The sequence below is a fragment of the Piliocolobus tephrosceles genome, chromosome 11 (assembly GCF_002776525.5).
Source record: "Piliocolobus tephrosceles isolate RC106 chromosome 11, ASM277652v3, whole genome shotgun sequence".
NCBI lineage: Eukaryota > Metazoa > Chordata > Mammalia > Primates > Cercopithecidae > Piliocolobus > Piliocolobus tephrosceles.
In genome coordinates this window covers 76,427,820-76,453,708 of record NC_045444.1, presented here as the reverse complement: position 1 = coordinate 76,453,708, position 25,889 = coordinate 76,427,820, and the positions used below count along the sequence as shown (strand labels likewise).

At 40.9% G+C, this 25,889-nt stretch overlaps 1 protein-coding gene across 1 annotated transcript in view; it reads right to left on the bottom strand.

Moving 5' to 3' along the window:
• Nucleotides 1-4,335, bottom strand: part of MFSD6 (major facilitator superfamily domain containing 6) — an 86,669-nt gene extending 82,334 nt beyond the window's left edge. Inside the window, exon 1 of the mRNA XM_023217570.2 lies at nucleotides 3,910-4,335. The gene's annotated coding sequence lies outside the window, so the exon portion shown is untranslated. The remainder of the gene's footprint in view (nucleotides 1-3,909) is intronic.
• Nucleotides 4,336-25,889: the final 21,554 nt, after the last annotated feature.

Genomic DNA, 25,889 nt, shown 5'->3' with positions numbered 1-25,889 from the left:
TTCCTAAATTAAAAGATTGAGATTTCCTTCTGCCTAAAACATAATTAGAACCTAAAATGAAATGTTGGATAATACCTAAAATTGTGAGAATATCTCTTCTGTAAAATACTTTTACAATTCCCTCTTTCTTAAGATTACCTACTACCACAATGATAATTAACCAAGTTTAAGCATGTGTTTTCTTGATTCCGAAAAGTATGAATGTATTATGGCTCTGGATTTCTAAGTCTGGGCAGGGAAATCGATTGATTTTTAAGGATTCTAAGCAGTGGTTTTAGTTAATTTTACACAGAATTTGACAGAACTGTGAGACTGTATTTAACAAGTACATATGCATCAGATTAGATTAACTTGATGACTTGCTGCTCCTAAATTGTTACTAAAAATAATTACACCTAAACTCATCCAGAATACCATAATTTCATGAGATGACACAGCAGGTAAATTGGTTTCTCCAACTCCTACCTTCTACCAGATTGTTCTGTACAGAACAATCATGCGTCCAAAGACCAGGAAGAAAGAAATTCTTATCACCCCTAATCAAGCAGATAAACTGTGTATGCTCCAACACATTCTTATTGAGGAGAAAAACTGAGGAGTTGTAGAATATGCTACAGTTACTGTTAGAAAAAGGAAAAGTCAGTCACCTGAGACTCTATACCCTTTGCCCCCCAATTCTGAGTATGCCACCTTTCATTTTCATCTCCTGAGTCTTATTTCACTTTCCTAACATTAGAGTTTAGGCACATTCAATTTTATCTTACTTTGAATTGTTATAAAGTCAATTAATTCTAGTCTTCTTCCTTTTTAGTTTATATAATAAGATAACACATGCTTGTTCCAAAAACAAAATTTTAAGCCCAAACATAACTTTATAAGGTAAAAAGCAAAAACATCCTCTTTTCTCCATCTTGTCTCACTTCCTTAAGATAGCCACTGTCAGCTGGCCGCAGTGGCTCATGCCTGTAATCCCAGCACTTTGGGAAGCCTAGGCGGGGGGATCATGAGGTCAGAAGATGGAGACCATCCTGGTCAACATGATGAAACTCCATCTCTACTAAAACTACAAAAATTAGCTGAGCATGGTGGCATGCGCCTGTAATCCCAGCTACTCAGGAGGCTGAGGCAGGAGAATAGTTTGAACCCGGGAGTAGGAGGGTGCAGTGGGCCGAGATCGAGCCACTGTACTCCAGCCTGGCGACAGAGCGAGACTCTGTCTGAAAAAAAAAAAGCTACTGTCAACAGTTTGGGGACAAAAGGTATATGTGTGCCTGTATGCAGGTTTAAACAAATGTATATAAATTTCTTCTGAAGCTTGTTCTTTCTTTCTCTCTCTCTCTCTCTCTCTTTCTTTCTTTCTTTTTTTGAGATAGAGTCTCGCTCTGTCGCCCAGGCTGGAGTGCAGTGGTGTGATCTCGGCTCACTGCAACCTCCACCTCCCTGGTTCAAGCAATTCTCTGCCTCAGCCTCCCGAGTAGCTGGGATTCCAGGTGCCCACCACCATACCCAGCTAATTTTTGTATTTTTAGTAGAGATGGGGTTTCACCATCTTGGCCAGGTTGGTCTTGAACTCCTGACTTCGTGATCCACCTGCCTCGGCCTCTCAAAATGCTGGGATTACAGGCATGAGCCACGTCGCCTGGCCATTTTTTTCATTTAATATACAGCATCTTGATTTTTCAGCCAATGTACAAAATAGCTAGCAGACACACATTTATTGTATTTCTTCCTTTCCCTACAATGAGATTGCCAAATTAAGATTTATTGTCAAAGGAAGTAAAACCAAAAAAAAACCTGTCAGCCTCATATTGCCTTCAATCTGTAACTGGTGAGGACAAAACGGTAAACATAGACACATTAATATACATACATAATAAATATATAAATTACCCTACATGGCTAAATGTTAACATAAGTAATACATGTACATTGAAATGAAGTTAATTTTCAAGGGCAAGAAGCTAAGGAAGGCATCTGCATAGGTGGAGAGACCTAATGGGTTCTGATTAGGGAGGGACACCATGTGGAAATTTCCTGGGCTTTGGAGCCAGAAATATGAGGTCAAATCTAACTCTACCTCTTACTGATTATGTGGTTTGTGTAAGTTGCTTAACCCTTCTAAGCTTCCCTTTTGTCATGCACAGAACTAGGGGAAATACTTATCTTACAGAGATTTAAATATTAAATGTTTAAGATGGTGTCTTGAACATAATAAGTACTCAAAAAATGCCTTAATACTGTTAATAATCCAGACACCATATATGATGGAATTGGTGATCCCATACTCTCAACACCACAAAATACCTGTGAACTCTGGTTTTTGTCTTTGTGTTTTATTTGCCTTCATGCTTTTATATTTATTTGTATAGACATGGAAAGTGCCTTAGAAATAAACTGCCGTAAACATGAAGGACACACAACTACTTAGTAGCTTTAATGCATTATTGAAGTGATGCTCTCTCCTCCTATTTCCCCAGAGCATCTTGCACTGGGCTCATTAACAATGTCTCATCCTTCCCCTAAGCAATCCTAAATTTTACTTACACCTTGTGATAAATATAAGTCATCTGCCCACCACTAAATAACTGACAATATCCTCCACCTCTGCTAGCAGCTTGACGTATCAAAAGCCAAGCTTCCCAAAGAGGAGGATCCTATTCTCTTTTACTGAACAAGGCTAAAACAGATGCATACACTTTTAGCTGGCTAGTGCCCATGACTTGGGGAAAGGACCTACCAAGTACACATCTCCTTTTATTACATATTTTAATCAACTGTATGTCCACCCACCCTTCGCATTTATCTATACTTAAGAGGTTAGATTTCTAGAAAAGCATGCACTTCTAGAAGGATTAGGGGAAATTTTGGCCACTATACTATCCAACCATCTTCTTTTCCATGTGAGAAAACAGGAAGATGTGACATGCCCAAGGACACACAGCTATTCAGATACCAGTTGAGATTAGAACCTCAACTCTTTAAGTCTTTTGCACACTAATAAGTAAGGTATTATATGCTCCAGTAGTTCTGTGAGGTGCTTACTCAATCTTTTTGGATGAAAAGAAACGTCGGTGGTTGCGAATGCATAAAGGTAATTAACCCACCTGTCTGTCCATGTGGGGATGGGATTAATGAGGGGGAAAGTTGCGTTTGTAATTTTCTGCCATCTTACCTAAATTTGTAGGAAAATTGCTCTATGGGTAATAAATATGACTCAGAAAGACTAGCAACCCCCGGTAGTATCTCAAAAGGGCTCCAGAGACCTGTTAGACCAAGTGGAAGTAAAGCACGAAGTGGGGGATGTCTGCTAGGATGGTGGCAGGCAGGGGAGAGGTTTTGTTTTCTGTATTTATTCACCTGGGAGGGCAGACGTTGTCAATTTCCTCCTGCCACACAACTGGCCACGTCCCTGTCACGGGCTGTGTGGAGGTTCTCACCTCCTCCTTTCTCCCAGGGATGTTTACCACGAAGGCGCAGGTCGGCCTGGGTGGAGGAGGACCCGGGCATCTGCGCCCCCCTGCCCCCCGTCCCCACCCGCGGCAGCAGCTGTGGGCCCCCGGCGAGGGCTCCCTGGGCAGCGCCTTTGTTTTCCCGACTCCAATTACGTTTGCGGAAGTGCTGCCAGCACCCGGCACGCTGGGGGCGCAGGCGGCAGCCTCCCCCAGCACCCCACAAAGATGACACCCGACACGGAAGCCGGGGGAGGGAGGGAGGGAGCGGCGGGTGAGCGAGGCCCGGAGCGGAGACAGCGGCGCACGCTCGGCTCCGAGCCCCGGCCACGAAGCCCCTTTCCCGGCAGCAGGTGTGCGCGGCTGAGGTGCCTCCCCGCCCTCCGGCTGGGCCAGTCCGGGGCGGGGGAGGCCAGGGCGGGTCTGCGAGCCCCTTCTCCGCACTCCGGGCCCGACTCACCTGCTGCGGCGGCGGCAGCGCTCAGCTGCGCGGGACGCGGGGAACCCTGTCCCCGGAGCGCTGGGCGGTGGCTCGGGGCCCCGGGGAGGCGGCTGTCGGGGCAGCGCGCACCATGCCGGGCAGCTCGCGCGCTCCTTGGGGGCTGCGGCGGGCTGGGCGGGGCGCGGCGAGGGATGCGGACCGGGTGGGGCCACGGAGGCGGAGGGCCCAGCGCTCCCGCCGGCGCGACCTTCTCTCCCGCTGCGGCTCCTCCTCCTCCCCGGCCCGGGCCTCACAGTAGCCGCTGCTCACTACCGGCTGGACCCGTTTCAGGGCCGGGCGCCGACGACCGGCCGCCAGGTGCAGCGCTCCGCCTCCTGCGGCGGCGGATGCGTCGACCGCCCGCTCCCGGCCTCCAGCCCTCCCCGGCGGCCCCAAGGGACTCCTGAACCCAGCCGGGCCGGGGGAGCTCGCTGAGGAGGCGAAAGCACTGGGCGAGGCTCCATCCCTTCCCCACTCTCCACCCCCCCGCCCCCACGCGGCTCCTGCTGAGCCCGCAGGCAATGAGTACCGGCCAGGAAAGGTGGGGGAAAATGTACTATAACATCCCTTATTCCTTGAGCGCCTTTTAAGTGGCACACACAATGCTAACGTGGTCAGTACGTTATCTCCGCGTCTGTCCCTGGTTGACCCGGGAAGGAGGAGCCGGCGGGGTGCGGAAGACAAACGATCTGTGAGTTTCGGGGCTCACCAAGAAGGGGTAACACTGAGACGAATGCGCCCTTTTTCAGGAAGGTGCTACTGGCACCTTGCTGAAAAGCCAACCGTGTGTGTCGCACTAAGAATATGATTAAAATTGTATTTCTAGTTAAACACGCAGAGAGTGGAGGGAGAGTGGAGTATTCACTTGGCAAGTATGTCTGTGTGCCTGTGATGGGCTTTGGGGGACACCACATAGTATTCTTAAGGAGTTTATGGTCTTGTGGCAACGACAAGAGTGACGGTGGTAGCTAATGCTTCTAAACATCGATTATGTATGGGGCACTGTGTAGGTACTATTTGAGCTTTATAACCCTATAAGTATAGGAAACATTATTCCCATTTTACAACTGAGGAAAGCCGAGGCTGAAAGTTTATGTGACCCGTCCAAAGTTACTAAACAGCGAAAGGGAAAACAGGCTTCCTTTATCTCCAGGCTTTAAGCTCTTAACCATGAAATCATACTGATAAGAATTTGATAGGCCCTGAAGTTTCCGAATTTTGAGTCCCTCTTTAGGAAGAGTAAAACAATTACAAATACGAAGTTTCTAGGGCCCCTCCCTGAGCTTATGAAGGGTCCCTGAAGCTTCAACTGCAATAGCCTCATGCTAAATCCACTTTCAATATTCACATAGATATTGATTGGCATGGTGCCAATCACTTCTTTCTCCAGGCATTTCTTTCTCCTGTCAGGAACATGAGACACCGGTCCGCTCCTTGAAACTCTTCCCTTCTCTTTTGGTGTCGCACAAGTGTTGGATTTTTTCCTCCTTGAAACTCTCCCGTCCTCTGCATTCTGTGACCCACAAGTCTTGGGTTTTCCTCTTCCTCTCTGACTACCCTTTGCTCCACTTGAGTTTTAGTTTACATGGGTTTTGTTCCAGGCTTTCCTTTCTTCTGATTCTGTTTTTTTTTCTATGAATGCTCTCACTCCTTGCCTTCAATCTCAGCATATTTGAAATATTTGAGGATGCTCCAAAAACCCTCTCTTGGGGTCAGCTTCTCTCCTGAGGGCCAGATCCGTAAGGCCAGTTGTCCGGTGGGATGTGTCACAGGTACCCCAACCTCACTAAGTACCACATCAATGTCCCTACTCGCCTTTTTTTTTTTTTTTTTTTTTTTTGAGATGGAGTCTCACTCTGTCACCCAGGCTGGATTGCAGTGGCACGATCTCAGCTCACTGCAACCTCTGCCTCCCGGGTTCAAGTGATTCTCCTACCTCAGCCTCCTGAGTAGCTGGGATTACAGGCACGTGCCACCAAGCCTGGCTAATTTTGGTGTTTTTAGTAGAGATGGGGTCTCACTATGTTGGCCAAGCTGGTCTCAAACTCCTGACCTCAAATGGTCTGCCCACTTCAGCCTCCCAAAGTGGTGGGATTACAGGTGTGAGCCACTGTGCCCGGCCCCCACTTACTCTTGCTTCTGGGTTCCCAGACTCTGGGGTCCCAAACAGCCATCCATCCAGTTGTACAAGGCCCTTTTTTTCAATGCTCCTTTCACCCTTATACCCATGCCCGTTGTATTAGTTACCCATTGCTGCTGTAACCAGTTATCATAAACTTTGTGGATTAAAACACACATTTATTATTATCTTACAATTCTGGAGGTCAAGAGTCCAAAATGGGTTTTAGTGAACTAAAACCAAGGTGACTACAGGGCTGTATTCTTTCTGTAGGCTGTAGAGAAGAATCCATGTCTTTGACCTTTTTCCACTTCTAGGGGCTGCTCACATTCTTTGGCTCATGGACCCTTCCTCCATCTTCAAAGCACAGCACTCTAACCTCAGCCACAATCCTCGCATTACGTTTTCTGATTCTGACCCTCATTACATTGGGTTCACCTTCATGATCCAGGATAATCTCCTTCTTTCAAGAATCTTAATCCCATCAGCAAAGTCCATTTTGCCAGGAAGCATATTCACAGGTTCCTGGGATTGAGACATGGACATCTACAGTGGGCCATGACTCTGTCTATGACACCCAGTCAGATGCCAAACTCTGGATTCCACCTTTTAAAATATCTCTAGCACCTGTCCTCTTCTCTCCATCCCTGTGCTATCCTAATCTCTGTTATCTCTCTTTTGCCTATGGCAACCATTTCTCTGGTCTCTCTGCCTCAAAATGTTCTCTCATCCAATCAACTTACCACTTTGCCACCAAAGTAATATTTTATTTTATTTTATTTTATTTTATTTTATTTTATTTTATTTTCCTTTCTTTTCTTTTTGACAGGATCTTGCTCTGTCACTCAGGCTTGAGTACAGTGGTGTGATCATAGCTTACTGTAACCTCAAACTCCTAGGCTCAAGGGATCCTCACACTTCAGCCTCCCAGATAGCTGGGACTACAGGTGCATACCACCACACCCACCCAATTTTTAATTTTTTTTGTACAGGTGGAGTCTCACTATGTTTTAGGAGAGGAGCAAGGTTGGCTGGTAGCACAGCTAGGAGGTACAATACAATGTGAAGGGTGCCTCATGGTGTTGCACAATCCTATGAGACAGCAAAGAAATTACGTGGTAAGGTGTTTGTAAAGATTCTTTTGGTGCTGGGCGTAGTGGCTCATGCCTGTAATCCCAACACTTTAGGAGGCCAAGATGGGCGAATCACTTGAGCCCAGGAGTTTGAGACTAACCTGAGCAAGGTGGCAAAAACCTCATCTCTCAAAAAGTACAAAAATTAGCCAGGTGTGGTGGCATGCCTATAGTCCCAGCTACTAGGGAGGCTAAGGTAGGAAGATTGATAGAACCCGAGAGGTCAATCTCCCAACTTTAGCAGTGGGCCATGGTTACACCACTGTACTCCAACCTGGGTGACAGAGTGAGACCCTGTCTCAAGAGAAAAAAAAAAAAGTAACTGTAACCAGTAGCAAGGAGAAAGGTTAACAACAGCATAGACCACAGTGGTAGTGGCAGGGATGGGGAGAAACAGATGGATTTGAGAGTTTGAGGAAGTATATGAGCATACTTGGTGATATGTTGCATGTGGGAGACAAGGGAAAGGAGGTGCTAAGAATGACTCACAGGTTTCTGGCTTGAGCAACTGGAGAAGATTGTGAAAACCTTTACTGAGAGGGAGGAGACTGTGGGAGAAGCAGGCTGGAAGGGAAAAAGGAAGAAAGAGTTCACATTTGACTCAGTGAGTTTGAGATGCCTGTGAGCCTTGCAGGTGGAGCTGTGAAGTAGGCAATTAAATTTGTGTCCACAGCCCAGAAGAAAGGGCTGGATTTGGCAGTCATCAGTATTGAGGTACTATGTACAGTCATTAGTCTGAAGGGAATGACTCAGGAAGGGAATAGACTCAGAGAGTCCAGAGAAAGGCCAACATTTACCAGTTGGTATAAGAGGGGAAACCAGGAAAGATCAGTCAGAAGTAGGAGGCAACTTAGGAGGATGTTGTCACCGAAGACTATAGAAGAGTTGTTTCAAGCAGGAGTAAGTGGTTTGCACTCTCTCGCTTGTCCATATCCTAGATAAAGCATGATGTCCTCCACAGACTGGCTTTATCGCCCCTCGGTGGCTTCATTTACCATGTGCCTTCTCTATCATAGTATCTACCATATACTATTGTAATCATTTGTTTAATTTCTATGCTAGATTGTAAGCTCCTTAAAGACAGGGGGAGGCCGGGTGCGGTGGCTGATTCCTGTAATCCCAGCACTTTGGGAGGCCGAGGTGGGCAGATCATGAAGTCAGGAGATTGAGAACATCTTAGCTAACACGGTGAAACCCCATCTCTATTAAAAATACAAAAAAGTAGCCGGGCATGGTGGCAGGCACCTGTGGTCCCAGCTGCTCGGGAGGCTGAGGCAGGAGAATGGCGTGAACCCGGGAGGCAGAGCTTGCAGTGAGCTGAGATCCGGCCACTGCACTCCAGCCTGGGTGACAGAGCAAGACTCTGACTCAAAAAAAAAAAAAGGGGGACGGGGGAAACTCTGTGTTGTTCGATATTTGTATTATTTAGCATAGACAGTAGTCCATTGGAACAGCCCATATACAGTGGTTTAAATTTTTTTTAAAAGTGTAATTTTCCCTCATATAAAAGTTTAGGTAAACATATGTAACACACCTGCACATCCTGCACATGTTCCCTGGAACTTAAAAAATCATACAATAAAATAAAAAAGTTTAGGTAAATAAGTGAGCCCATGGTGTTGGGACTCAAGATTTACGCTCTTTTGATCTTGTTGCTCGGTGCGGTCATCAAAACCCAACATGGCTGCCCCAACTCTTACTGTCATGTGCACATTCCAGCCACTGGGGAAGGGAAAGGCATTTTCCTTCCTTTTAAGAACATGGGCCAGGTGCAGTGGCTCATGCTTGTAATCCCAGCACTTTGGGAGGCCAAGATGGGTGGATCACCTGAGGTCGGGAGATGAAGACCAGCCTGGCCAACATGGTGAAAACCCATCTCTACTAAAAATACAAAAAATTAGCTGAGCGTGGTGGCGGGTGCCTGTAATCCCATCTACTTGGGAGGCTGAGGCAGGAGAATTGCTTGAACCCAGCAGGCAGAGGTTGCAATGAGCTGAGATCGCACCACTGCACTCCAGCCTTGGCAACAAGAGTGAAACTCCTTCTCAAAAAAAAAAAAAAAAAAAAGACAAAAGAAAAGAAAAAGAACATGACCAGAAATTGTACATATTACTCGTTTAAATTCCTGTAGCAGAACTTGCTCATATGATCACATCTATCTGAAAGGAAAACTGAGAAATATAGTCTTTAACTCAGTAGCTGTGTACACAGATAAAAATTCTATGACTGTGAAAGAAGAGAACAGACACTGGGTGCAACCAGCAGCCCTGATATACCATTGTAACTGTATCATAGCGCCTTACTGTTGGAATATGCTTGCAGAGCATAGAGAAAGGCAAGGAAGGATAAACACCCTGCTCTTGACATTAATTATCTTGGGGGGAGGACATGGAAGGGGCATGGAGGGAGAGTTATAAATTATTAATTGAATGAATGGATGGATGATAATAAATGGATAAATCCAATGGTGACAATAGTGATAAGGTGAGTTATTTTTAGCTCCCTCTCCCACCCTCCCTCCTCAGCATTGGCTTATGAAGGAAGAGGGATTTTCACTAGACCAAAAAGATGAGTTATGTAAATAGAAGGAAAGAAGACTAATTTATTTAAATCTTTTATTCTGGTATCTTTTTTGCTTAATTCTCTTGAGTTTTCCAGGTGGGTGATCACATTAAACTATAAACAATGATACTTTAGTCTCCTTTCCAATATTTGTATCTATATTTAAAATCTTACTACATTGATAAAATAATAGTAAATATTGGTGATGATCAACAATTGTTCCCTTTCTTACTACTTTCTTTACTACAAATATCTCTATTGCTTTGCCACTGAGTATGAGGCTGGCTATTGTTTTGACATAGCTATTTTTTGCTAAGTTAATCAAGAATCTTTCTATATATGGTTTAATAAGAGTTATACAAATTAGTAATACGTATTTTAACATCGTTTCCTTCATTTACTTTCTAAGATTTTTTTTCGTGTTCATTCCCAATCCAGTTCCACGTTATGTGGTGTTTATTGTCTTCAATTTATGGACTTAAATGGCAATAAATCTACTTTAGTGAGACAGAGAGTTAGGCCCTGGATATAGAAGCATAAAATCAGGTTCCTTCCATCAAGAGGCTTGTGATTTACTAACAGGGACGTGTCTACAAATAGATCAGTTATAATTAACATAATTATAATAGTAGGCAACATATGCTATGAGTGGTACACAGATTAACTTTTCAAAAATATCTCTTCCACCACGTTCCTCCTCCCCTAAGTAAAATCCATTTGGTCCCTATGGCTTAAAGCAGATAGCCCAAAATCTTCAATCAAACACTAAGTTCTGCCCATTGCATCCTGTCAGCATTGCTGTTTCACCTACCCTATCCCTACACACACCACTCCAAATCAGGACCTAATGCAGCTGTCTCCATAGTGGCTCCCCTGTTTCCAACCTTGCACCTATCTAATAGTAAGCAAGGCACTTCAAATGTATCTCAGTTATGTGGTTAAAAAAAATTAAATTATATTTTAATTTTTTAAAACTTTTTATTAGAGTATAATATACATATAATAAAGTACACACAGATCATAAGAGTACAACTGAGTTACAATAAATATAATAAAAACTGTGTAATCACCACTAATTGCAAAACACTGAACATTGCTAGCACTCCAAAAGGTCCCCTTGTGACTTTTACAAATTACTACCTCTTTCTTTCTCCCCAAAGGTAACCATCATTCTGATTTCTAACCCCACAGAGTAGTTTTGCCTGTTTTTGAACTTTATATAAGTGGAATCGAAGAGTATAAAATCTTTTGTGTTTGGTTTCTTTCTTTCTGTTTAAATTAGAGACAGGGTCTTGCTATATTGCCCAGACTGGTCTTGAACTCCTGAGCTCAAACAATTCTCTTGCCTTGGCCTTTCGCAGTACTGGGATTACAGGCGTGAGCCACCGCACCTAGCCACTGCACCTAGCCTTGTGTATGATTTCTGGTATAGTTTAGATGTCCCCACCCAAATCTCATGTTGAAATGTAATCCCCAGTGGGAAGGTGGGGCCATTGGGAGGTGTTTGGGTCATGGAGGTGGATTCCTCATGACTTGGTGCTGTCCTTGTGATACTGAGTTCTCTCAAAATCTGGTTGTTGGCCGGGCACGGTGTAATCCCAGCACTTTGGGAGGCCGAGGCAGGCGGATCATGAGGTAAGGAATTCAAGACCAGCCTGGCCAACATGGTGAAACACCATGTTTACTAAAAGTACAAAAATTAGCTGTGCATGGTGTCGCACGCCTGTAGTCCCAGCTACTTGGGAGGCTGAGGCAGGAGAATCATTTGAACCTGGGAGGTGGAGGTTGCAGTGAGCCAAGAACGTGCCACTGTACTCCAGCCTGGAAAAAAAAAAGATCTGGTTGTTTAAATATATATGGCACCTCCACCTTCCACCCTTCACTTGTTCCTGCTCTCACCATGTGATACTGGGGCTCCCCTTTTGCCTTTCACTATGACTGTAAACTTCCTGAGGCCTTACCAGGAGCTGAGCAGATGCTGGCACCATGTTCCCTATACAGCCTTCAGAACTGTGAGCCAATTAAACCTCTTTTCTTTATAAATCACTCAGTCTCCAGAATTGCTTTTCTTTTCTTTTATTATTTTTAAATTATTTTTTGAAACAAGGTCTTGCTCTGTCACCCAGGCTGGAGTGCAGTGGTGCAATCATGGCTCACTGCTGCTTTAACCTCCCAGGCTCACATGATCCACATACCTCAGCCTCCTATGTAGCTGGGACTACAAGTGCACCACCATGCTGGGTAATTTTTTTTTGAGAGGGAGTTTCACTCTTGTTGCCCAAGCTGGAGTGCAATGGGGTGATCTCAGCTCACTGCAACCTCTGCTTCCTGTGTTGAAGCGATTCTCCTGCCTCAGCACCCTGAGTAGCTGGGATTACAGGTGCACACCACCACGCCCTGCTAATTTTTTGTATTTTTTGTAGAAATGGGGTTTCAGCATGTTAACCAGGCTGGGCTTGAACTCCTGATCCCCAGCAATCCACCCACCTCGGCCTCCCAAAGTGCTGGGATTACAGGCATGAGCCACTGTGCCCAGTCTTTTTTTTCTTTTTTTTTTCAGAGACAAAGTCTCACTATGTTGCCCAGGCTGGTCTTGAACTCCTGGGCTCGAGGGATACTACCACCTCAGTCTCCCAGAGTGCTGGGATTACAGGCAGGGGCCACATGCTTAGCCTCAGGTATCTTTATAGCAATGCAAGAATGGCCTATTACAATTTCTTTTGCTCAAAATTTTATTGCTGTATGTAGTTATTTCATTTTCAGTATACAAACATTTCACTTTATTTTCTTTTATTGTCTCGTTGATGGATATTTGGATTATTTCCATTCATTAGCATTTACAAATAATGCTGCTGTGAACATCCTTGTGCTTGTCTTTGGTACACATAGGTATGAATTTCTATTGTGTATACCTAGAAGTGTAATAGCTAAGCTATAGGATATGCAGGTTTTCACCTTTGTTAGTTAATATCGAACAATTTCCAAGGTGTTTGCAAGAATTTATACCCCTGTTGACAGTTCTCTTGTTTCACATACTTGCCCTCATCTTATATTGTCAGTATTTTTTCTTTTTTAAAAAAATTATTTTAAAATAATTTATGCTTATTAATTTTATTAATAAAAATAAATTTTTATTCATTAATTTTAGCATTCATTAGAGAATTTACAAGGACAGTACATAGAATTTCCACACATCTCTCATCCAGCTTTCTCCAGTGTTAGCATTCTACCATAGTACAAGCATCGCATCTAAGAAATTAACATTGCTACCAATATCCTAACAAAACCCCAATTCAAACCCTATTTGGATTTCACCCAGTCTTTCTACCAATATCCTTTTTCTGTTCCAGGATCTAATTCAGGATTCCACTTAACATTTACGTCCTTTTAGTCTCCCTCCATCTATGACAGCTCCTCAATCTTTCCTTGTCTTTCGTGACCTTGATACTTTTAAAGGATGCTGGTCAGGTAGCTTGTAGAATGACTCTCAATTTAGGTTAACTGATTTTTTCTCATGGTTAGATCAGGGCCACATATTATTGGGAAGAATGTCACAAAGAGAATGTACCCTTCTCAGATCATATCAAAAGCACACTCATCATATATTCCACTACCTGCAATGTGAATCTTAATCCCCTCACTGAAGTTTTGTGTACTAAGTTTCTTTACTGTAAAGTCACTGCTATGGTTTGAATGTTTTTGTCCCTTCTAAAATTCATGTTGAAATTTAATCCCTAATACAACAGTCTTTAGAGGTGGCGCCTTCAGCGGGTGCTTAAGCCATGAAGGTTCCACCCTCATGGATGGAATTAGCGCCTTATAAAAGGGCTCAGGGGGCAAGTTCATTTGTTCCATCCCTTTCTGTCCTTCCCTCCCTTCTGCCATGTGAGGATGCAGCACTTGCCCCCTCCAGAAAATGCAGCAACAAAACACCATCTTGGAAGCAGAGAACGGTCCTCACCAGACACCAAATGCTCGTACCTTAATCTTGGACTTTCCAGCCTCCAAAACTGTGAGAAATACATCTGTATTATTTACAAATTTCCTGAGTCTCGGGTGTTTTGTTATGGGCAGTTGAAACAGACAAAGACCAGTCACTATCTTTCCCTTTATAATCAACAATATTTAGGAGGAGACACTTTTGATGTTCTGCAAATATGCTATTACTCCTTAAATTTTTATTTATTAATTTTAGCATTATTTGATTGTTCTTGCCTGCAGCTAACATTACTGTGGTATTCTAATTGAGATTTTGTGTTTTCTTCATTCCTTTTATATTTGTTAATTGAAATTCTTTTGTACAGAAAAATTTTTCCCTTTTCTCTATTTATTTACTTATTCAATACTTGATATTTGTATGAAGTCATGAATACTTATTTTATTCTTTGACTTAAAATCTAATACTTTTATTTTCTTGCTTAAATTATTCCAGCTTTTGCCATGGTGACTCAGGTTAGTTACTCCCCTTTTTGTTCTCTCAGGATGGAATTTGAGTCTAGTTTATTAATTTCAGCAGAATTTTAAACTTACAAACAGGATAATTTTGCCATGGATTTCATCAAAATGTCTTTGCAAATTAGTCTTCATATGACTTGCATTGTAAAACTGTTTTTAAAATTTTGGTAAAATACACGTAACATAAAATTTATCATGTTAGCAATTTTTTTTCTTTTTTTTTTTTAAGATGGAGTCTCATTCTGTGGCCCAGACTGGAGTGCAGTGGTGTGATCTCAGCTCTACTGCAAGCTCCGCCTCATGGGTTCACGCCATTCTCCTGCCTCAGCTTCCTGAGTAGCTGAGACTACAGGTGCCCACTACCACGCCCAGCTCCTTTTTCTGTATTTTTAGTAGAGACGGGGTTTCACTGCATTAGCCAGGATGGTATCGATCTCCTGACCTCTTGTTCTGCCCGCCTCGGCCTCCCAAAGTGCTGGGATTATAGGCATGAGCCACCATGCCCAGCCCATGTTAGCAATTTTTAAGGGATAGCTCAATAACACTAAGTATATTCACACTGTTGCACAAAAATCACCACATTCCATTTCTAGAACCTTTTCATCATCCCAGACTGAATCTCCGTGTTCATTAAACAGCAACTTCCTATTGCTTCTTCCCCCAAGCCCTTGGCAACCACCATTCTACTTTGTCTCGATATTACCTTAGGTACCTCGTGTAAGTGGAATCGCACAATATTTGTCCTTTTGTGTCTGGCTTATTTCACTCAACATGTCTTCAAGGCTCATCCATGTTGTAGCATGTGTCAGAGTTAAATTCTTTTTTAAGGCTGATAATATTCATTATATGTATATACCACATTTTGTTTATGTCTGTGTCTTTTTTACATGCCTATTTATTTATATTTCTAAGGAGTGTTGACATCACAAGATGCCCTGCAACAACACTGGAATCAATCACATCTCCAGAGAACCTTGGTTCTTTTTATTAGAAATGAACTAAATGTGCTCATTATAACTGAGGTATCACTGCTTCTAGATCCATTCAGTGGACAGAGGAGAAAATTTGTGTGTATACTAACTCATTTATACATACATATCAATATTTATTTCTGTACCTCCCTAACTATATATAATTAAAAACAAAACAAAACATGAGTTCATGCTAATACCTCCAACTCCAGTCCAGAATCATAGAGTTTATTCTTACATTCCCTCTTTGATTATTTATAACTATTCTCTATCAGTGAGAAGCCTGGCTTGCATTGTCTACAGAGTAAGTATTTGTTCAAACCTAGTATACACATCAAGTAGTTTCAGAGTCGTTCACCAACACCTCTGTGTGAAACAAATTTGCCAACTAGAGTACTGTGTTTTGGAATAAATTTTTTTTAGCTTTGCAATATCCAGTCAAAACACTGTTCTCCAAAGTTACTTAGCTCAGCTCCTTTCTTAACCTTCCAGTGTAGTCATTCATGTGTAATGTAATTGGATTCATCTGTAATGCAATTAGATTCATTTGCCAAAGTTCTGCATTTCATCTCCTACTTTTTATTTGCATACAATACAATTCAGTGATGCTGGTTGGTGTATTGTTCCATGGATTGTGAAAATGCACTGTCTCTTAATGAGTTAGTATATACACAAATTTTCTCCTCTATTCACTGAATGGATCTAGAAGCAGTGATACCTCAGTTACAATGAGCACATTTAGTTTGTTTCTAATAAAAAGAACCAAGGTTCTCTGGAGATGTGATTGATTCCAGTGTTGTGTAGGTTGAGGAAGAGGAGGAAGAGGAAGGGTTGGTATGTTTTCTCAGGAGTGGCAGAGGGGGAGGAAAATCTACATGTAAATGCACCCACACAGTTCAAACCTGTGTTGTTCGAGAGTCCACTGTAAATGGAATCATATAAAATATAGCCTCTCAGGTCTGGCTTCTTTCACTTAGCAATATCTGTTTAAGGTTTATTAATATTGTATGAAACAGTAGTTTATTCCTTTTTATTCCTTGAGCAGTATTCCATTGTATATACACAACAATTTTTTTATCCATTCACTGGTTGAGGATATATGGGTTGTTTCCAGTTATTGATTATTGTTAAAATCCTTCTGTAAAAATCTGCATATAGGTTCTGTGTGAACAAAAGTTTCCAATTCACTTGAGCAAATACCTGAGAGTGGGACTACTGGGGCACATGGTAAGTATTTGTTTAAGTTTGTAACGAACAGCCAGTTTTCAAGGTAGCTGTAATATTTTTCATTCCCACAAGCAATACATGGCAGTATCAGTTCCTCTGCATCTTTACCAATACTTGTTGTTTGCAGTGTTTTGAGTTTAGTCTTTCTAATAGGTGTACAGTGGTATGTCACTATGCTTTTAATTTGCCTTTCCCTAATGACTAAAGATGTTGAACATCTTTACATGCATCATTTGACATGTATCTCTTCTTTAGTAAAGTGTCTGTTCAGATCATTTGCCCATTTTTTATGGTGTTGTTTGTATTCTTATTGTTGAGTTTTGAAGGCTGTTTACATATTCTGGATACAAGTCCTCTACCAGGTATGTGATTTGCAGATGTTACTCCAAGTTCATTGCACGTCTTTTCGTTCTCTTTGGCAGAGCACAGTTGTTTAATTATAAAGTTCAACTTAACAATTTTTTTTTTATTTTATGGGTTATGGTTTTGGTGTCATATATAAAAGATCTTTGTCACATCAATAAAATTCGAGGCTGGTTCTTTGAAAAGATCAATAAAATTGGTAAGTGTCTAACCAGATTGGATAGGGGATAAAGAGAGAATATACAAATTACTAATACAAAAAAATGGGAGAGAGGATATCATTACAAGGATAATAAGAAAATATGAACAATTTTAAGCTAATACATTTGTCAATTTAGATGTAACACACAAATTCCTTCAAAGACACAGACTATCAAAGCTACCTCAACAAGAAATAGATAACATAATAGAAATATGCACATATCTATTAAAGAAATTGAATATGCAGTTTAAAACTCTTCCGCAAAGAAAACTCTAAGCCTAGATAGCTTTATTAAATTCTACCAAACATTTAACTAATAAATAATACCACTTCTGAATAAATACTTTCAGAAAATTATAGAAAAGGAAACTCTTCCCAACTTGTGAAGTTTATGAATTAAATGAGTTTATGAATTCATTACCCTGATTGCAAAATCAGACAAAGATAGTATAAGAAAACCCGTCAGGGCCAATAGCTCTCACATGGATGTAAAAATTCTTAATCAAATTATAGCAAAGTTGAATCCAGCAATATATTTAAAAGCATAACACATCATGATCCACTGGGTTTATCTCATGAATGGAAGCTTCAAAAATCAGTGTAATTTACCATATTAACAAAAAGATAGTATCATATTATTATCTCAATACTATAGAATGAGCATTTGATAAAAATCCAACGTCTCTTCAAACTTGAACTAGAGATTCTATTTAATGTGATGAGGCAAAAATAAATAGCATCTACATGAAAAGGAGAAAGTAAAATTTTATTCATAGATAATATGTTTATGTGGCAAATCCTCAACAATCCACAAAAAGTTTGTAGAACAAATAGATCTAATAAGTGAGAGTATCAAGTTTGCAAGACACAGAATTCGATTTAAAAATCAAGTGTACTTTTCCATATAGACAAAAAACAACACGAATTTAAATTTATAAAACATATTTTACGTGGTATCAAAAATACCTGTACACTAAAAACTATAGTTGAAAGAAATTAAAGAAAACCTAAATGAATTGAAATGATTCATCATATTACCAGATTAGAAGCCTAAATATTATCTAAAATGCCATTTCTTTTCTTTTCTTCCTTTTTTTTTTTTTTTTTTTGAGATGGAGTCTTGCTCTATCACCCAGGCTGGAGTGCAGTGGCGCAATCTTGGCTCACTGTAACCTCCGCCTGCCAAGTTCAAATGATTCTTCTGCCTCAGCCTCCTGAGTAGTTGGGACTACGGGCATGCACCACCATGTCTGACTAATTTTTGTATTTTTAGTAGAGACAGGGTTTCACCATATTGGCCAGGCTAGTCTCGAACTCCTGACCTCATGATCCACCCGCCTCGGCCTCCCAAAGTACTGGGATTACAGGTGTGCCATTTCTTTGCCAATTTACAGATTAAACACAATCCCAGTGAAAATCCCAGCAAGCTTATTTGTAGAGACTGACAAGCTGATGCTAAAATGTACATAGGAATTCAAAGGGTCAGCTGGGTGTGGTGGCTTACACTTGTAATCCCAGCACTTTAGGAGGCTGAGGCAGAAGGACTGCTGAAGTCCAGGAGTTTGAGACCAGCCTGGGCAACACAGGGAGACCCTGTCTCCACAAAAAATTTAAAAATTAGCTGGGCATGGTAGCATGCACCTGTAGTTCCAGCTACTCTGGAAACTGAAGTAGGAAGATTGCTTGAACCTGGAAGGTTGAGGCTGCAGTGAGCTATGATTGCTGTACTGCACTCCAGCCTAGGTGACAGAGCAAGATCCTGACAAAAAAAAAAAAAAAAAAAAAAAAGATAAAAGGAATTCAAATGTTCTAGAATATTCAAAGAAACTTTGAAAAATGTCAAAGTTGGAGGACGTACACTGTCCAAATTCAAAACTTATTATAACCTACCGTAATCAAGATACTGTAATATTAGTATAAAGACAATCAGAGAGATCAATGGAATAGAACAGGGAGTCCAGATATAGACTTACACATATATCAATTGATTTTCAACAGAGCTACCAATGCAATTCAATAGAGAAAGATAATGTTTTCAACATAAGTGCTGGGACAAATGGATATTCTTATTTAAAAAGTAAAGCTCAATTTTACTTCATGCCATATATGAAAATTAACTGAAGGCTGGGGCAGTGACATGTGCTTGTAATCTCAGCTACTTGGGAGGCTAAGCTGGGAGGATCGCTTGAGTCCAGCAATTTGAGACCAACCTGGGCAACATAGCAAGACCCCTATCTAAAAAAAATGTGCAAAAAAATTATAGACCTAAATATAATAGCTGAAACCATCAAATTCCCAGAAGAAAACATAGGGGAAAACTTGTTACCTTCATCAAGCTTTCTTAAATAGGATATAAAAACACAACTATGAAAAGAAAATAACCAATACATTGGACTTCATCAATATTAAGAATGTTTGCTTTTCAAAAATAGTGTTATAAAAATGAAAAGGCAAGGCACAGAAAGGGAGAAATTAGTTTTAAACATACATCCAACAAATGACTTTTATGTAGAGTATGTAAGAACTCTCACAACTCAACAGTAATAAGACAAACAACAAATTTTATTCTTTTGTTTAAAAATGAACAAAAATTTTTTCAAATTCACCTGAAGACGTATCTGATTGTACATAGCAACTTTATTTGTAGTAGCCAAAACCTGGAAACAAGCCAAATGTCCACCAACGTGTGAATGCATAAGCAAATTGTATATTCATACAGTAGAATACCATTTAGTAATAAAAAGACATTTCACCAAAGAAAACATATTGATGGCAAATAAGCACATGAAAAGTTGTTCATTCTCAGTGATCATTAGAGCAGTATTTTAAACTGGGCACAGTTGTGCCCCTACACCCCAGATACATTTGGCAGTGTCTGGAGACATTTTTGATTGTCACAACTGGGGAGCGGGTGCTTTTAAATGGCAAAAACTGCAATTACTTTTGCATCAGCCTAATAGCATGTAGTAAGTAGAAGCTGGGGATGCTGTTAAACTTCCTACAGTGCACACAGGGCAGCCTCTCCCCACAAAGACTTGTTTGGTCCAAAATGTCAATAGTGATAAAGATGAGAAACCTACATTAGGGAAACACATATCAAAACCACAATGAGATACCGGTACATATGAAGTAGAATAGGTGAATAAATAAATAGGTAAATAAAAGGCAGCATACCAAGCGATGAAGAGAATGTGGAACAAATGGAACCTCAGACCAAGCTGGTGATTCTACCACTTTGGAAAAGAATTTGGCAGTTTCTTGAAACGTTTATCATAAATCTACCCCGGCTATTCCACTCCCAGGTATATCCCCAAGAGAAATGAAGGCATATGTTCACATGAAGATGTATATGAATGTACATAGCAGCTTTATTTGTAATAGTCAAAAACTACAAACAAGCCAAATGTCCACTAACATGTGAATGGATAAGCAAATTGTATACTCATACAGTGGAATACTACTCAGAAATAAAAAGAACAAACTACTGATGAGTACAGTAATGAATATACAAACACACATAGATGAATATAAAAATAGTTATCATCAGTGAAAGAAGCCAGACGCCACTACACCCCAAAAAAGAGTCTGGTATAATTCCACTTATAAAACTCTAGAAAATGCAAGCTAGAAACAGAAAACAGATCAGTAGTTCCCTGGGAATGGAGGTCGGGGTAGAGTAGGGAGGGGAAAGAGAGAAAAATTACAAAAGGGCATAAGGAAATTTTGGAGCATCATAGATATGTTCCTTACCTTGATTGTGGTGATGGTTCCAGGGGTAAAACTATCAAATTGTATACTTTATGTGCAGTTTATGGTATGTCAATTATAATTCAGTACAGCTGGCAGGGGGCTTGACTCATGTTTTGTTTGAGTAAAATCATCCCATTTTCTCCTTGTCACTACTGACTGGACCATATCTCTTTTATAAGCCAAGCACAACTCCACCCATGCCAGGGGAGGAAGCTGACACCTGTAGTCCCAGTGACTTGGGAGGCTGAGGTGGGAGGATTGCTTGAGCCCAGGAGTTTGAAGCTGCAGTGAGCCATGATCATGCCATTGCACTTCAGCCTGGTGACAGAGCAAGATGCTGACTCTAAAAAAAAAAAAACCTCTGTCCAGTAGGAGTGCCACATGTTGAATGCCACCAAAGGACCCAAGATATCATACAGCAGATTAGGAATTTTTCCTTCCTTGCTAGATAAAGTTACTGTTTATTTTTCATGACAAACTCTCATTACTAAGGATAATTGTTGCATGTTAAGGAGCCAGAAAACTGTACCTACTTAAACTCATCCTCCACATTCTTCCAGAACTTCTAGCCAATGCAAGGAAAATAAAATATGGATTATATATGTTGGGAAGGAAGAAACAAAATTATTTGTGCTATTTGATTGTATACCTAGAACATTCAGGAGAACCAAACTGAAAAATGATTAAAATTAATAGATTTTTATAATATAGCAAGGCACAAGATTAATATACGGAATTCAGTATTTCCTAAATATTATTTTAAAGCAAACACTGTAGGTGTAGGATGGGGGGAAATGACACCATTTGGAATAACAAGAAAATCTTCACTATCTGGTCACTTTCTCTGGACATTCTCTAGTTCTGTATCCCTTGCAAAGTGTTATGTTATCAATAAACTAAAATGTATTTATTATTATTATTTCTTTCTGGAGAACGTATTGCTGTGCTATGCAGAGTGTCACCATTTCCTATTGATTCACCATAATACACTGGTTTCTTTTCCATTCAGGAAATCACATAGAACAATGTTCTATATGCGGTAAGCTATGGCTTGATTCATCTTACCATTTGGTTGTCTGGGAATTTACAGAGTTAATTTAAACTTAAATGATCCTTCTTCAAACCGGATATTTTGCTATATGATAATAGACTTATATAATTCAGGAGGAGCTGTGTAGGTAAAACAATATCTTAATAATTGCAGATTTAAGTTAACAATAAGGAAACATATTTGTATACTCACTGACTTGTACAAATAGCAAATAGAATTTGATGTTTTTACTGCATGATATTTTAAAATATATCTCAACATAAAAGCCTGAAACAATTAAAAATGCTTTGATTACTTAAAACCAAATCGCATTTATTGTTTAAAATATACCAACTGTTCATGGTGAAACCATTAGTCTGAGGGTGCTAAGTCCCCTCACTGTGCACAGATTACTCAACTTTTCTAGGTTTGAGAGGCTGTTATATAAAATAAATGAGCTGGGAATTGCTATCTGAATGGTCTGTTTAGCTAAAAATTGTACTATTCTCTATAATCTGTATGAATCAAGTGTTTTCATCTTCTTGGTTTTAAAATATTTTGCAGTAAATAAAGTTTCCCTTCAAAGCAAAAAGCCACGAGTGGTAAACATAAGTTTTGTGTTGTTGCTATTGTTGAAAATTGGACTGTAATAGCAACATTTTTCTGTGTATCCTACATTAACAATATTATGATATAGTACATACAGAATGTAAAAGGAACCATAATTCCATCTTCACTCAGCTTGATTGAAAGTTGATACTCTACTAAGTTTAATGTCGCTGAAATCAAATAGAAATAAAGTTTCATCCTTAAACACTAACTTTTTTTTCAAAATTTATTTTTATTTTTATTTTTTTGAGACAGGATCTTGCTCTGTCACCCAGCCTAGAGTGCAATGGCATGATCACGGCCACTGCTAACTATAGCCTCGACCTCCCAGGTGCAGGTGATTTCTTTACCTCAGCCTCCTGAGTGCTGCGACCACAGGTGCATGCCACCACGCCTGGCTAATTTTTTTATTTTAATTTTTTGTAGAGATGGGGACTCCTATGTTGCCCAGACTGGTCTTGAACTCCTGGGCTCAAGCAATCTTCCTGCCTCGGCTTCCCAAAATGCTGGGATTACAGGCATGAGCCACTGTGCCTGGCCCCAAGGCATCATTTGTATAATAAATAAGTAAGGAAATATCAATAATTGAGCAAGTATTCAGTTAATTATTAGGCACTCAAAGTTCTGGTACAGTCGTTACTGAAATGGAGTGATACAGAGCACAGAAAGAATAGGCCATGATATTAAGGAAATTGCAGTTTCAGCAGAGAAATAAATAAATAAATATGTTTAAAGCATATTCCAGGCTGGGCTTGGTGGCTCCCGCCTGTAATTCTGCACTTTGGGAGGCCAAGGCGGGCAGATCACAAGGTCAGGAGTTTGAGACCAGCCTGGCCAATATGGCGAAACCCTGTCTCTACTAAAAATACAAAAAAATTAGCTAGGCGTGGTGATGCATGCCTGTAATCCCAGCTACTCGGGAGGCTGAGGCAGGAGAATTGCTTGAACCAGGGAGGCAGAGGTTGCAGTGAGCTGAGATCGTGCCACTGCACTCCAGCCGGGGCAACAGGGTGAGACTCCATCTCAAAAATAAATAAATAAATAAAAATAAAATAAAGCACATTCCAGGACTGTTTATTTGGGGGAAGGTACATATCAGTATTCAAGTAATCCCCCTTAAAATATTCTTGCATAATACCACATGTAATACTCCTTTGAAGATAACTAGATATAAGAAACTCTCTCCAGTGTCTTAACATTCATGTCAAATAATTCCAGTCATATTCATTCATTCATTCATTCATTCATTCATTCAACTAATATTTACCAAGTATCTACTTTGTGATTTACACTTTTCTAAGTGCTGGGAACACAGCCATATGTAAAACAGACAAGGTCTCTACTCTCATCAAGTTTATATTCCAGAGAATATATATAACTCTAGCCCAAATGTTACTTTTTTCTAAGTGAAATGTTGTATCAACTTTTGTATCACTGTTTTCCCTAGTTATAAAAGTAATTCTTGCTTATTGGAAACAAACAACAACCACAGTAGAGAAAATGAAGATACTTTTGTAGGCCCTCCCTTTGGCATAATTACTATGAGTAGTTTGTTGTATATACTTAGAATTTTAAAAATATTTTTTAAATTTACAAACTGGATCACTCTTCTATAAACTGCTTTTTTCACTTAGCAACACAGTATACCGTGTATATCTTTTCATCCCAATGCATCTAGATCTAACTCCTCTTTCTTATTGGCTGTATAATATAGCATTATATTTAGACATTCCACCATTCTTCTATCGATGATCATCAAGGTTTTTTCCTGTTTCTTCATTATGATTAGTGCTCAGTATTTTCTTTAAAAAACCTTTGCCTAGCCCAAGACATTTGCAAATTCATATTGAGGGACTTAGAGCAAGAGAACTCCTGCTTGCAGCTGACTCACTGGCAAGACAGAAATTGGAGTTTAGGGACTTTCAACAGCCAACATCTAAGGGCTTCAGATCTCAGAGAAAAGAGGAACATAGAGCAGTGAGCTGGGCGCTCCGCCTGCAATTTCACTGCTTACCTGTTAGTCTTTTAAGTCCTTTTTTTGTGGGGGTTGGGGTCGAGCAGGAAGAAGGCCTTGAATGCCAAGCTAAAGACTAGGAGCTAACAGAAAGTCACCAGAGTTATTAGGGAAGTAAGGGCCTAAGAATCAGTTATACAGCGTTGGCATTGGAAGCGCCTCTTGTGACTATCTTACTAATGAAGAGACTGCAACACAGAGAGTTGTGCCTCACCTACAGTCGTATATCATCCACGGCAGCAGAACACCTAATGCGGGCTTCCTTAAATGACTGCCGATGCTCAAAGCCCTGCTGTCTGTGGGTGTGTGTGTCTTAGTATGTTTCTGCTGCTATAACAAAATACCTAACACCAGGTAATTTGCAAAAAAGAAAATTTATTTCTCACCGTTTTGAGAATTTCAAGATCAAGGCACCAGTAGATTTGGTGTCTGATGAGGGTGGTGCTCTGCTTCCAAAATGATACTTTGTTGCTGCATCCTCATGTGGAGGAAGATAGAAGGGCAAAAAGGCAAAAAGGGCCTACCTGGTTTCCTTGACCCCTTGACTTTTTTTTCTTTTCTTTCTTTTTTTTTTTTTTTTTTTTTTGGATGGAATCGCCCAGGCTGGAGTGCAGTGGTGAGATCGTGGCTCCCTGCAACCTCTGCCTCCTGGGTTCAAGTGATTCTCCTACCTCAGCCCCCTGAATAGCTGGGATTACAGGTGCATGCCACCAAACCTGACTGATTTTTGTATTTTTAGTAGAGATGGGGTCTCACCATGTTGGCCAAGCTAGTCTCAAACTCTTGACCTCAAATGATCCACCTGCTTTGGCCTCCCAAAGTGCTGGGATTACAGGCTTGAGCCACCACACCCGGCTCCTTGACCCCTTTTCTGAGGGCACTAATCCCATTCATGAGGGCAGAGCTATCATAACTCCTTAAAACCTCTTTAAAACCCTACCTCTTTTTTTTTTGAGACGGAGTCTCGCTCTGTCGCCCAGGCTGAAGTGCAGTGGCGCGATCTCGGCTCACTGCAAGCTCTGCCTCCCGGGTTTACACCATTCTCCTGCCTCAGCCTCCCGAGTAGCTGGGACTACAGGCGCCCGCCATCTCGCCCAGCTAGTTTTTTGTGTTTTTTAGTAGAGACGGGATTTCACTGTGTAGGCCAGGATGGTCTCAATCTCCTGACCTCGTGATCCACCCGTCTCGGCCTCCCAAAGTGCTGGGATTACAGGCTTGAGCCAAAACCCTACCTCTTAATATTGTCACTGCAGGGTTTAAGTTTCAACATATGAATTTTGGAGGGACACATACATTCAGACTGTAGCAATGTACAAGCGTGGGTTAGAAGCAAGGAGAGGTCTTGCCAAAAGTGGTGATGTGGAAGTTGAAATGAAGAAAAAATGTTGGAAGTCAGGAAATGGGGAGAGAGCAGGGAGAAAGACCCTACGTGAGAACAGAACTTCAGAATTTTTACTCAGGGAAGAATATAAAAGGGACACCTATGATCAGAAAACCATAATACTTGAATCTAACTGGGGGCCA